Here is a 14,644-nt window from a genome sequence, read left to right on the forward strand (position 1 = left end):
CCCTATTGCGGGCGGAAATCAGTTTTTTGCTTAGTGTCCATGGAAGCACATGTCTGTTTTTTTCTCCAGACTTTTTTTGTCTTTTTCCATGAAGATGTGACAGGGGCAACGGATCCAATTGAAAGGGTCCGATTTCCATAAACCAACAACGGGCAAGCACGTGCGAGTGTCCCTCCACGTATCCTCTCCCGCGTTGTGGGACACAATCCCGGACTTCGTTCTGACCACCCCTAGGTATTGAAACCATGGGCTTTACAGAGGCACAAGACTAGTCCGTGCGGCCCCCACTGCTCCACCAATGCCTAGACTACGGTGCTGCAAGGTGGCGGACGGTCCCTCTCCTCACCCCCTGAAGGGGTTAGATGGAGCTAGGGTGCCTGCACCGTCCTATCTTATCAAGGCCCCCTGCTCAGGCTGAAGAGGATCAACGGTGAGGAGAGGGTCTGGGAGGGCTCCTGCAAAGATTTCAGGGCTGGAGCCCCCAGCCGGCGGAAGCCACCGGCCATGCAAGGCTGAGAGTGGCTGGATCCATGCCCCCTCCCGGTCGAGGCTGGAGCTAGGCCGCAGCCGGAAGTCCCGCCCCTGGAGCCGTGCGTCACTGGGCGGTGGCGAAGAAATTTATGCCCCGGCTTCGGAGCGCGGCTAGGCTGCAGAACGGAAGCACCGCTCCTAGAGCGGTTTTACATGCTGGCTCACTCCCACAGCTGGTGGCGCGATTTGAAGGAAGCAGCCAGGACGGGGGGGGGGGGCGCAGGACTGGGGTAAGTGCCGCCCGAGAGGCCACGCTACAGGGAAAACGAGGTGCTACCTCCTCCCCACATCCCCAGCAGCGGACAGATACAGCATGTCCGAAAAGGCAAAGACGCACACGTTCTCTTACGCTGCATGCATCTCTTGTCGGGCTGCGTTTCCGCGGGCGCAGAGCAAACAATTATGCGAAGCCTGCGAATCCGAACGCGCCCAGGAGCCCTCCCCTGCGACCGTGACCAATGTGTCAAATCCCCTGGAGTGGGCCCGATCACTGTCACAGTCCATGGCGTCGCTTACGAGAGCAATAGAGTCCCTTCAAGTCCCAGATAGGGGCAGAGACAATGGCTCGCCGGCCTTAAAGGGAACATCCACCTCACAAAAGCCTCCGGCCTGCAGGGGCCGCTCCCACTCCAGGCAGACCCGGAGGAATCGAATCCACACGGTGTCGCCCAGCCAATCCGGTGCCTTGGCATCCGTAAGCTCTGCTTCTCGATCCCCGTCATCAGTGGTTGATAGCGAGCAGACCTCAGATTGCGACTCAGACGAGCCCCTTGACCTGGACACTCCAGGGTCACGTGAAACAGTAGACAGCCTCATAGAAGCCGTCAATCAGACCCTGGGGATTGAGGATGATCCCGCAGCGGCTACGGGGCATAAAGTGGCATTTAAGCGAGTGAAGCACCCGCACAGAATTTTTTCCTCTCACCCGGAGTTTGAGGACATAGTGCAGCGGCACAGCGAACGTCCAGACAGGCGTTTCTCGGGTCAAAAGTCACTCGAAACAAGGTATCTGTTTGCTCCGGACCTCCGTAAAAGATGGATGGAATCCCTGATGGTGGATCCTCCAGTTTCGCGCATAGCCACTAAGACCCTGCTATCCGTCCCTAGTGTTTCCTCAATTAAGGATCCCACGGATCGCCTTATAGAGAGCTTGGCTCGCTCAGTATATGAGGCGTCAGGGTCAGCACTCGCTCTCTCGTTCGCAGAAACTTGGGTAGCCAAGGCTATGATGTCATGGTCAGAAACATTAAACAAGGTCGCGCAGGAGCAGGATCTACCTGCAGAGATTTCGGGGGTCGCAGGTCAGATGGCGATGGCCGGAGACTATGTAATCAATGTGTCTTTGGATGCGGCCAATTGCTCGGCACTTGCTGCCGCTAATACAATTTCGATCAGAAGAGCCCTATGGTTAAGGACATGGCGAGCCGATTCTTCTAAGAAGTCCTTGACTTCCCTGCCTTATGAGTGCGGCCGCCTATTTGGGGAGAAGTTGGATCAACTTATCTCCGACTCCACAGGAGGAAAGAGCGGGTTTCTCCCTCAACAAAGGGTCAAACCGCTTTTTTGTCACCCGTTTCAGGCACGTGTTCGGGCCTTTTGCAACACCGGGTGGACTACAGCGGCCAATTCCGCTGCCTCAGGCCGCCCCAACCAGGTTAGGGAGCAGCAGGTCTCATATAGAGCCAACCCATTGGGGAGGTTGCGTACTCAGCAGCCCAGATCGAGGGAATACAGACCCCAAAGATCGTCAGCCAAATGACTCGAGGCCTTTACCAGAAGACACCAGCAAGGTGGGTGACCGCCTACTCTGGTTTTTCCATGTCTGGGCCAATGTCGCTCATGATGCATGGGTAAAGGAATTGGTGGCCTCAGGTTACAAAATAGAGTTTGTTGGATACCCGCCAAGATGGTTTTTTCTTTCCCGGCTTCTCAGAGTGGATGTCCAGGCAAGGGCGCTATTCGGAGCCATCAAATCGCTCCAGCACAACGGAGTAATTGTTCCAGTGCCGGAACACGAAAAAAATCAGGGGTTCTATTCCAACCTGTTTGTGGTTCCCAAAAAGGACGGGTCTGTCAGGCCTATTTTGGACCTGAAGCTTCTGAACAAATTCTTCAGGATCAGACATTTCCGGATGGAGTCTCTCCGGTCAGTCATATAGGCCATGGAGCAGGGAGAATACTTGGCCTCAATAGATATCCAGGATGCATATCTGCATATTCCCATTTTTCCTCCTCATCAGAGGTTTCTATGCTTCACCATCAGCGATCTACATTTTCAGTTCGTAGCACTACCCTTCGGGCTAGCCACGGCTCCCAGAGTGTTCACAAAGGTTATGGCAGTTGTCATGGCCATACTGCTTTCTCGAGGCATAGTCGTCTTGCCTTATCTTGACGACTTCTTGGTCAAAGGCCCTTCAATGCGGGCATGCGAGGAAAATGACAACATCACGCTAGATACTTGTCAGAGACACCGCACTGCACTTGCTCATAGAGCCAGTGCGCGTGTCCTGAGTACAGAAGCAGTGCTGAAAGTTACCTGGGGAGCAGGGCAGCAGAGGTGACCATGCGTGCTTCAGGCTAATAGTGTCAGGGTCCAGTCAGCGCTGGAAAGTATAGAGGCATAGGACCTGCGGACACTGAAAATGAGTAAGCTTGCACGGGACCTATGGTCATGTGACTGCAAGGGGCGCGGGGCTTAGCGTCCTGTATTCAGATAGGACAGGACACCATACAACAACTCAGAGTCAGGCAAAACAGAGGTCACAGCAGTACGGGCAAACGAGGTACAGGAAGGACAAACAGACGGGAAGTCAGACAAAGCCAAAGGTCATACACAAGAGGGCGACGTGGTACCAAGTGGACGAGCAGAGAGGAGTCGGATCACAAGCAGAGAGTCATACACGAGAGGTAGCGCAGTACAAGAGGGTCAGGCAGAACTCGTAACAGGGACAGAACCAAATCAAAACCACACAAGCAAGCAAGATATCAGGCACAAGGCACACGTATACAAGAGGTCACTTAACTCAGCCGAGGGCAGGAGTATAACTGACACCAGACCCAGGTCCAGTGAGCACTAAATAGCCTCCTGCTGCCAGAGAGAGGCAGCACAATTAACCCATAGTATAACCAGGACGGGTCAATACGAAATCCCGTCCTGGATCATGACAGTACCCTCCTCTCAATGGGGGGCCACCGGACCCCCAGGTCTCTCAGGGTACTTGGCGTGAAAGGCTTGGATCAACCGATCCGCATGAACTGATCGAGCAGGAACCCACGAGCGTTCCTCAGGACCGTAGCCCTTCCAATGTATCAGATATTGAAGGGCGCGACGGACCAACCTGGAGTCGACAATTCGTTCCACCTCGTACTCAGCCTGCCCATCTACCAGAACCGGTGTCGGGGAAGATGATGATCCCTCCCCACCGGACCTCACAGGTTTCAAAAGGGCCTTATGGAAAACATTAGGGATCCTTAGAGATGGCGGAAGACTCAACCGAAAAGCCACCGGGTTATCTGCTTCGGTAATTACATAGGGACCTATAAACTTGGGTCCAAGCTTCGCAGAGGGGACCTTGAGCCTTATATTTTTGGTGGATAACCATACCTTATCTCCGACCTGAAACACTGGACCCACGGATCGTTTTTTGTCCGCAAAAAATTTAAATTTGTCCTGGGCCTTCGTAATGTTATTCTGGACCTCCCGCCATACCTCCCCCAACCGCTGGATCGTCTCGTCCGCCCCAGGACACCCAGAATTCAAGCGGGAAAATTCTCCAAAATGAGGATGAAACCCATAATTGCAAAAAAAAGGAGATGTACCCGTAGACTGGTTAGTGCGGTTGTTAAATGCAAACTCAGCCAATGGTAACACAGAACACCAATCATCCTGTCGGGCTGAGGTCAAACAACGCAGAATTTGCTCCAGAGACTGATTGGTCTGCTCAGTCTGCCCATTAGTCTCTGGATGGTAGGCGGATGAAAAGGACTGACCAATACCCAACCTCCTACAAAAGGCTCTCCAAAATCTGGACACAAATTGCACTCCCCTATCAGACACCACATTCAGGGGTACCCCATGCAACCGCACCACATGCTCCACAAACAATCTGGACAATGTTTCCGCATTAGGTAGAGCTGCCAAAGGTACATAATGTGCCTGCTTACTAAACCTGTCCACTACGACCCAGACCACGGTATTACCCTTGGAAGGGAGAAGGTTGGTGATGAAATCCATGGACAGATGAGTCCATGGTCTCTCAGGAATTGGCAGTGGTACCATTTCCCCGGCCGGCCGGTTATGGGGAGTTTTCGCATGGGCACAAACCTCACACGCAGACACATACTCCCCAACATCAGAGGCTAAAGAAGACCACCAGAATATTCTAGCAATGGCCTTCCGGGTCGCTGAGATCCCTGGATGTCCACCCAGAACTGAGTCATGGAACTCCTGGAGGACCTTGAGACGAAACTGAGCTGGCACAAAAAGTTTATCCACAGGCTTAGCTGGAGGTGCAAGAGCCTGGGCTTCTCGAATCTCCCGTTCCAACACATTAGAAACCTCTGCCACCACCACCCCAGGCTGAAGAATGGAGGATGGAGGTTCCGGGGGGGACACCGGATCAAGATTGCGTGACAACGCATCCGCTCTGATATTCTTGGATCCTGGCCGAAAAGTGATCGAGAAGTTGAATCGGGAAAAAAAAGTGACCATCTAGCCTGTCTGGGAGTCAACCTTTTAGCTGACTCAATGTAAGCTAGGTTTTTGTGGTCCGTGATTACCGTTATAGGATGAACAGCCCCCTCCAAAAAATGCCTCCATTCTGCAAAAGCCAATTTTACGGCCAGAAGTTCCCGATTCCCCACATCATAGTTTCTCTCCGCAGGGGAGAACTTCTTTGAGAAAAAGGCGCAAGGTCTTAAATTGGTCAAAGTGGCGGGTCCCTGGGACAATACCGCCCCCACCCCCACCTCTGAGGCGTCTACCTCAACAATAAATGGTTCAGAGGGGTCCGGTTGGATAAGAACCGGGGGCCGACATGAAACATTTTTTCAAAAACTGAAATGCCGCTACCGCTGCGGTTGACCAATTCTTGATATCGGCCCCCTTTTGAGTCATGTCTGTCAGGGGTTTAACCACCTGTGAAAACCCCCTTATAAATTTCCGATAATAATTAGCGAACCCTAGGAACCGTTGCAGACCCTTCAAATCACACGGTTGAACCCACTCGAGAATGGCCTGCACCTTATTAGGATCCATGCGATACCCTCCAGCAGACACGATGAACCCCAGAAAGGACAGTTCCTGAACAAAAAATAAACATTTTTCAAGTTTAGCAAACAGACAGTTCTCCCTGAACCTTTGGAGAACTGCCCGAACATGACCAATGTGAGTCTGTTTATCAGGCGAGTAGATTAAAATGTCATCCAAATACACCACCATAAAACGTCCAATCAAATCGGAGTACACATGATTTATGAAATTTTGGAAGACCGCTGGAGCGTTGGTCAGGCCGAAGGGCATGACCAAATTTTCAAACAACCCTTCAGTAGTGAGAAAAGCGGTCTTCCATTCATCTCCGTCCCGGACTCGGATAAGGTTATACGCTCCCCGTAGATCTAATTTCGAAAACCACTTAGCTCCGGACAACTGATTGTATAAATCAGGAATAAGTGGAAGGGGATAAGTATTCCTCACAGTCATTTTATTTAACTCACGAAAATCGAGGCATGGGCGCAAACCACCGTCTTTTTTTTTTTTACAAAAAAGAACCCTGCCGCCACAGGAGAAACAGAAGGACGAATATGTCCCTTACGGAGGCTCTCGGAAATATATTCCTTCATCGCAGCCCGTTCCGGACCCGAGAGGTTAAACAGGCGGGCTTTGGGCAATTTAGCACCTGGAACCAGGTCAATGGCACAATCAAATGGGCGGTGTGGTGGTAAAACCTCAGCCTCTTTTTCGGAGAAAACGTCAGTATAATCTATCAGGCACTCCGGAATGCCTTCTAGACCCACGGACGACACAGAAACAAGACATTTCTCAGAGCAATAGGGACCCCATTTAACAATATCCCGAGATTCCCAATTAATCACAGGATTATGCAGCTGTAACCAGGGGAACCCCAACACCAGTCCCGCAGGCAGGTTGTTCATTACAAAACATGAAATGCGTTCCTGATGTAAGGAACTCACTTTAAGGAGAAACTCTTCAGTACAAAACATAATGTCATTCTTAACCAGTGGTGTTTTGTCAATAGCAACAAGGTGAATCGGAGTCTCCAACCTAACTGTCCCTAACTTACACCTGGCCACCAAGTCAGAGTCAATAAAGTTCAATGATGAACCGCAATCCACGAAGGCAGAAGTGGATGTGGAGACACCCCCACAACAAAGTTCCACTTGAAATGACATTTTAGAAAATGCAGAAAAGGGTACCTGAGAGCCTGGGTGACCTCCACGATAATCACCCGGGCTCAGTCGCTTGTTGGTTAGTGGCCGGGAGGGGCAATCCTTTTTCCCATGTCCAGACTCGCCACTGTGAACACAGCATTTTCTCACGTGCTGTTGTCTCCTTTCTTCCTCCTTAAGGTTGATGGTTCCCATCTCCGTGATTTTCAATGAAGAACTGGCTCCCCTTCCTTGGGAGAATAATGATGTCTCGGTTTGTATCACTCCCCTTGCCCGTAACCTGCGATCCATTCGGACGGCCTGTGTCATAGCTTCCTCCAGGGCATCAGGTGGGGGGTGGAGAGCCAAGGCGTCTTTCAGATGCTCAGACAGGCCTCTACGGAACAACCCCCGGAGAGCGGCGTCGTTCCAGCAGACCTCAGCAGCCCAGCGTCTGAACTCTGAGCAAAACCACTCGGCTGAGTGTTTCCCCTGGCAAACATTCATCAGCCTGTCCTTAGCCATACGCACCCGATCAGGCTCATCATAAATATGTCCGTGGGCCTCAAAAAATGCATCCACAGTCATACGCTCAGGGGCCGTGGTAGGAAGGGAGAAAGCCCAAGCTTGGGGGGCTCCCCTTAACAGAGACATAATTACCCCCACTCTCTGACTTTCATCCCCAGAAGAGTGTGGTCTTAAGGAAAAAAAAAAGCTTACAGCCCTCCTTGAAAACTCTGAAGTCATTTTTATCTCCAGAAAAGGTATCTGGTAACTTCACTGGAGACTCAGGGGAAATTAATGTAACATCCCGAGCCCCCAATGAAAGAACCCCCTGCACAGTGTCAGCGATCAGCTGCTGAGACTGAGCCAGGACTCTTTGTTCTCCAAAGAGTTTCTGAGACATCTGCGTCAGATGCTTAACCTGCTCAGAAAGAGCATGCATAGGATCCATCACACACACAGGTGAATGGGAGCAGAGAAAAAAAAATGGTATCGGTCAGTTATAATGTCAGAGACACCGCACTGCACTTGCTCATAGAGCCAGTTCGCGTGTCCTGAGTGCAGAAGCAGTGCTGAAAGTTACCTGGGGAGCAGGGCAGCAGAGGTGACCATGCGTGCTTCAGGCTAATAGTGTCAGGGTCCAGTCAGCGCTGGAAAGTATAGAGGCATAGGACCTGCGGACACTGAAAATGAGTAAGCTTGCACGGAACCTATGGTCATGTGACTACAAGGGGCGGGGCTTAGCGTCCTGTATTCAGATAGGACAGGACACCATACAACAACTCAGAGTCAGGCAAAACAGAGGTCACAGCAGTACGGGCAAACGAGGTACAGGAGGGACAAACAGACGGGAGGTCAGACAAAGCCAAAGGCCATACACAAGAGGGCGACGTGGTACCAAGTGGACGAGCAGAGAGGAGTCGGGTCACAAGCAGAGAGTCATACACGAGAGGTAGCGCAGTACAAGAGGGTCAGGCAGAACTCGTAACAGGGACAGAACCAAATCAAAACCACACAAGCAAGCAAGATATCAGGCACAAGGCACACGTATACAAGAGGTCACTTAACTCAGCCGAGGGCAGGAGTATAACTGACACCAGACCCAGGTCCAGTGAGCACTAAATAGCCTCCTGCTGCCAGAGAGAGGCAGCACAATTAACCCATAGTATAACCAGGACGGGTCAAAGCGAAATCCCGTCCTGGATCATGACAATACTCTTTCCCGCTTAGGGTGGTTGATCAATGCGAAGAAGTCATCCCTTGTGCCAGCTCAAAAGATGTCCTTCCTAGGAATGATTCTCGACACTCACCAAGGGTTGGTAATTCTCCCTCAGGAAAAGGTGCTAGCGCTCCGGCAGGGAGTCCGGAAACTTCGACAACCTGTCCCTCATACCATCCGATCCGGGATGAGGAGTCTAAGGAAAATGGTGGCAGCAATGGAAGCGGTACCGTTCACCCAGTTCCATCTTCGCCCCCTGCAGCATGCCCTTTTGTCAGCCTAGGACAAGAATCCCTTCACGCTCGATCGGCAGTGCTGACTCTCCTTGCAAGTCAGGCAGTCGCTCGGATGGTGGTTAACCAGTTCCTCTCTGACCCAGGGGAAACCCTTCCCCCCAGACCATTGGTTGGTGATGACAACCGATGCCAGTCTCCTCGGCTGGGGAGCAGGGTTTCGCCACCACACGACCCAGGGACGGTGGTCACCACAGGAGGTACGCCTCCCGATCAACTTATTGGAGATACGAGCAATTCGGCTGGCTCTGCAAAAGTTTCATCACTTTCTAGCAGGCCGCCCCGTCCGGGTTCAGTCGGACAACACCACGGCGGTGGCTTATATAAATCACCAAGGGGGCACCCGCAGCAGAGCAACCATGCGCAAGGTGGGGCACGTTCTGCAGTGGGCCGAAGCAAACCACTGTGATTTCGGCTGTCCACATCCCAGGCGTGGAAAATTGGGCGGCAGACTTCCTCAGCCGGCAGGGCCTTGCATCCGGAGAGTGGTCTCCACATCCCGAAGTCTTCCGGCAGATTTGTCAGCTGTGGGGAACTCCAGACGTGGACCTGATGGCGTCCAGACTGAACGCCAAGGTGCCCACATATGTCGCTCGGGCCAGGGACCCGCAGGCAATAGCTGTGGACGCGTTGGTTCTGCCATGGAACCAGTTTCGCCTCCCATATCTATTTCCCCCGCTGCCACTATATCCGCGGGTCATCAAGAAGTTCAAGACGGATGGGGTCCCGGCGATTCTGCTGGCCCCAGATTGGCCCCGTCGAGCGTGGTATGCAGATCTAATGCAGCTGCTCGCCAACGTTCCTTGGCGCCTGCCAGATCGCCCAGATCTACTTACTCAAGGGCCGATTTGCCACCCGAACTCAGGGGCCCTGTGTTTGACGGCATGGCTGTTGAATCTTGTATTCTAACCCAGGCAGGTTTCGGGAGCAAGGTGGTCGCTACAATGATTAGCGCCCGGAAGCCTGCTTCAGCACGAATTTACCACGACACCTGGATGGTGTTCTTTGCTTGGTGTCGAGGTCGCGGTGTTTCTCCGCTGAGATTCTCGATCCCCAACATCTTGACTTTTCTCCAGTCGGGCCTAGACTTGGGCTTGGCCCCATGTTCCCTCAGGAGACAAATATCGGCCTTATCCGTCCTGTTCCAGCGCAGAATTGCTACCAATCTGCAGGTGAAAACTTTCATCCATGGAGTCTCCCACTTGGTACCTCCCTATAAGGCGCCTATGGACGCTTGGGACCTTAACCTGGTCCTAAGTGTTCTGCAGGAAGCTCCATTTGAACCGCTTCAGGATATCTTCTTGAGGTACCTTTCCTGGAAAGTGATGTTCCTAGTGGCCATCACTTCTATCAGGCGGGTTTCAGAACTGGCAGCCCTATCCTGCCAAGCCCCGTTCCTCACTTTCCATAAGGGTAAGGTGGTGCTCAGACCAGCCCCTCCTTTTCTGACGAAAGTCGTGTCCTCTGTTCACATTAATGAAGAGGTTGTCTACCGGTGCACCGTGTGGAAAAGGCTCTTCACACGTTAGACCTGGTAAGAGCCCTCCGGAGGTATGTGTCGAGGACGGCACCCTTTCGTCAGACGGACACGCTGTTCGTGCTCCCCGAAGGGCGCAGGAAGGGACTCGCCTCAAAATCGACCATAGTCAGATGGATTCGTTTGACTATTCAGGAGTCCTACCGCATTAGAGGCACGCCGTTTCCAGCAGGGATCAGAGCGCACTCTACTCGGGCAGTGGGCGCCTCTTGGGCGCTTCGTCACCAGGCTTCGACGTAACAGGTTTGCAAGGCAGCAACCTGGTCCAGCCTGCACACATTTGCCAAACACTATAATATCCATGCTCAGGCCCCGGCGGATGCGAGCCTGGGTGGAAGGATTCTCCAAACAGCGGTGGCGCACCTTTAAACAAGAGGTGCATGTAGCTTGGATCAGTGAGTCAATCTCCTACCCAGGGACTGCTTTAGGACGTCTCACAGTCTCTGTGTCCCCCAATGAGGCGAAGGAGAAACATGTATTTTTGTGATAACTCACCGTAAAATCCTTTTCTCCGAGACGCTCATTGGGGGACACAGCACCCACTCTATTAGCCAGTTGGCTCTTGTTTTGTTTAAATTTTTATGCATTTACTAATTTGATATAAGGGTGGTGTTTTGGACATGTTGTACCTGTATTAAGGCTGATTTTGTTGTCCTACTGCTTTGGTACCAAACTGATTTCCGCCCGCAATAGGGGCGAGGGTGTATAAGGCGGAGGAGGAGCTAACCTCTTTTTTTCACTTAGTGTCAGCCTCCTAGCGGCAGAAGCATACACCCACAGTATCTGTGTCCCCCAATGAGCATCTCGGAGAAAAGGATTTTATGGTGAGTTATCACAAAAATCCATTTTTTCACCCCCAATTTTTATTTTCACAAGGGTAATAGGACCCTAAAAGTTATTGTGCAATTTGTCCTGAGTACGCTGATACCACATATGTGGGTGTAAACGACTATTTGGGCGCATGGCAGAGCTCGGAAGGGAAGCAGCGCCATTTGACTTTTTTGGCTGGAATTGAGATCGGACACCATGTCGTGTTTGGAAAGCCCCTGATGTACCAAAACAGTGGAAACACCCCACAAATGACACCATTTTGGAAACTAGACCCCCCAAGGAACTTATCTAGATATGTGGTGAGAACTTTGAACCCCCAAGGGCTTCACAGAAGTTTATAGCGTACAGCCGTCCAATTAAAAAAATCATATTTTTTCCACAAAAATGATCTTTTCACCCTCAATTTTTATTTTTCCAAATGTAACAGGACCGCAAAAGTTGTTGTCCAACTTGTCCTCAGTACCCTGATACCCCATATGTGGGGGAAAACTACTGTATGGGCACACGTCAGGGCTCGGAAGTAGTGACGTTTTGGAATGCAGACTTTTATGGAATGGTCTGCAGGTGTCATGTTTCCTTTGAAGAGCCCCTGATGTACCGAAACAGTGGAAACCCCCCCACAAGTGACCCCATTTTGGAAACTAGACCCCCTAAGGAACTTGTCTAGATGTGTGGTGAGCACTTTGAACCCCCAGTGCTTCATAGAAGTTTATAATGCCCGGGCGTGAAAATAAAAAAAATCATATTTTTTCAACAAGCATGATCTTTTAGTCCCCAATTTTTTTATTTTCCCAAGGGTAACAGAAGAAATTGGACCACAAAAGTTGATTTGCAATTCGTCCTGAGTAGGCTGATACCTGATATGTGGGGGTAAAACACTGTGCATGGCAGAGCTTGGAAGGTAAGGAGCACCATTTGACTTTTTCAACGCAGAATTGGCTGGAATTGAGATCAGACACCATGTTGCGTTTGGAGAGCACCTGATGTGCCCAAACAGTGGAAACCCCCAATTCTAACTCCAACACACCCCTAACCCTAATCTCAGCCCTAGCCCTAACCCTAGCTCTAACCCTAGCCCTAACCCTAATGGGAAAATGGAAATAACTACATTTTTTCAATTTTATTATTTTTCCTTAACTAAGGGGGTGATAACGGGGGGTTTGATTTACTATTTGTGGCGGGTTTTTATGTTTGGCAGCTGTCACGCTAAAAGACGCTTTTATTGTAAAAATAGTTTTTGCATCATCACATTTTGAGAGCTATAATTTTTCCATATTTTGACCCACCGAGTCATGTGAGGTCTTATTTTTTGCGGAACGAGTTGACGTTTTTAGTAGTACAATTTTCGGGAACGTGACATTTTTTGATTGCTTTTTATTCCAATTTTTGGGAGGCAGAATGAACAAAAACCAACATTTCAAGAATTTCTTTTGGGTGGTGCGTTTACACCGTTCCGCCTGCGGTAAAATTGATAAAGCGGTTTTATTCTTCGAGTCAGTACGATTACAGCGATACCTCAATTATATATTTTTTTTATGTTTTGGCGCTTTTATGCAATGAAAACTATTTTATATAAAAAAATAATTATTTTTGCATCGCTTTATTCTGCGCGCTATAACTTTTTTATTTTTTTGCTGATGATGCTGTGTGGCGGCTCGTTTTTTTTGCAGGACAAGATGACATTTTCAGCGGTACCATGGTTATTTATATTCGTCTTTTTGATCGCGCGTTATTGCACTTTTTGTTCGGCGGTATGATAATAAAGCATTATTTTTTGCTTTGTTTTTTATTTTCATTTTTTAAGGGGTTCTCTAAAGGGGTTAACTAATGGGACAGTTTTATAGGGCGGTTCGTTATGAACTCGGCAATACCAAATATGTGTACTTTTATTGTTTTGTTTTTTTTATTTTAAAAAAATGAATTTATTAGGGAATTTTTTTTTTTTTTAATTAGCGATTTTTTTTTTTTTTTTTTTTTTTTTTCTAAATTATTTTTACACTTTTTTTTTTTTAACTTTATTATACTGTCCCAGGGGGGACATCACTGTCATGTGACAGATCGCTGATCTGTCACATCACAGATCGCTGTGACAGATCAGCGATCTGACACAGGCATTGAAGCAGGCTTCCTCATGCCTGCTCTCAGCAGGCATGAGGAAGCCGCCTCCCTGCAGGCCCCCGAAGGTCCCCAGCGCCATATTGGATCCGGGGACCTGCAGGGAAGGAGGTCCTCGGAGCAGCGCAGCACATCGCGCTGCTTCGGGGGCCTCAGGGAAGCACGGAGGGAGCCCCCTCCCTGCCGATGCTTCCCTTATGCCCCGGTACACTGCGATCGTGTTTGATCGCAGTGTGCCAGGGGTTAACGTGTCGGGGGCGGTCCGTGACCGCCCCTGACACATAGTGCCGGGTGTCAGTCCCGTCCTTGGGAATTAAGTCCCAGGGCACATGGACGGATTAGTACGTCATATGGCAGAAAGGGGTTAAACTCTGTGGAAGCATGGTTGAAAAGCAATGTCTGACTTTCATTTGTTCATTTTCATAGATTTTTGATTTATTATTACTTTTGTCAGATTCAGGTTATTTCTGTGACCATTGTGGGTTTTTCTGTCATTAAACGAGGGATACCAACAATGTTGACCACGTGTGTACACGCCTGGTTCTTTTTTAGCACACACACAGAAATCACACCTTCTCGATAAGCACGGACATAATAGTATGTGCCCGTGTATTTAGCAGGTGCAAGAGCTGAGGCCGCACCATGCCGAGCAGATGTTGGCTGTGTGATACAGCCAGCATCTGCCTGAAACAGCAGCGATCAGAGCTGTCACTCCCATCACTGCTGTTTAGCCACTCACACCATCAATATGAAGACAAATAAGCAATTTTCGGCTACTAGTTCTAAGTCCCCTAAGGAAGACTAAACAATTAAGCAAAAATTAATAAAAAATTTAAACAAATAAAAATTTAAAAATCACCCTTTTTAATAAAGAAATGAAAAATAAAACATTTTGCTATCACTGTGTCCTAAAAAGTCCAATCAATAAAAATATAAAATTAATTGACCCTTAAAGGGTTTGTCCGATACTTTCATATTGATGACCTATCAATATTTGACTGGTGGGGACCACCCCGCTGATCAGCTGTTCCTGGTGCAGCCACTGCTGTTGGTGGATAAGCTCAGTTGTGACGTTGAACAGCACAGCTCCATCAACTGCATAGTGGTCACAGTGGGGTACTGCACATCCATCTGTATTCATTTGAATGAGGGCAAATGTGCAATTCCCTGCTGTGGCCACTATGCAGTTGGTGGAGCTGTGCTGTATCACTCCACAATTAAGCATAT

The 14,644-nt window shown here is 49.8% G+C and overlaps 1 protein-coding gene across 3 annotated transcripts in view; it reads left to right on the forward strand.

Moving 5' to 3' along the window:
* DOK2 (docking protein 2) overlaps positions 1-14,644 on the forward strand; it is a 90,296-nt gene that overhangs the window by 8,217 nt on the left and 67,435 nt on the right. Inside the window, exon 1 of one of the 3 annotated variants that reach the window (XM_073557120.1) lies at positions 11,850-12,203. The exons of the other annotated variants lie outside the window; for them this stretch is intronic. The gene's annotated coding sequence lies outside the window, so the exon portion shown is untranslated. Of the gene's footprint in view, positions 1-11,849; positions 12,204-14,644 lie in introns of those variants that run through there. 3 annotated transcript variants of the gene reach the window in all.

The sequence above is a fragment of the Dendrobates tinctorius genome, unplaced genomic scaffold (assembly GCF_039654945.1).
Source record: "Dendrobates tinctorius isolate UK_male_01 unplaced genomic scaffold, ASM3965494v1 ptg000245l, whole genome shotgun sequence".
NCBI classification, from domain to species: Eukaryota; Metazoa; Chordata; class Amphibia; order Anura; family Dendrobatidae; genus Dendrobates; species Dendrobates tinctorius.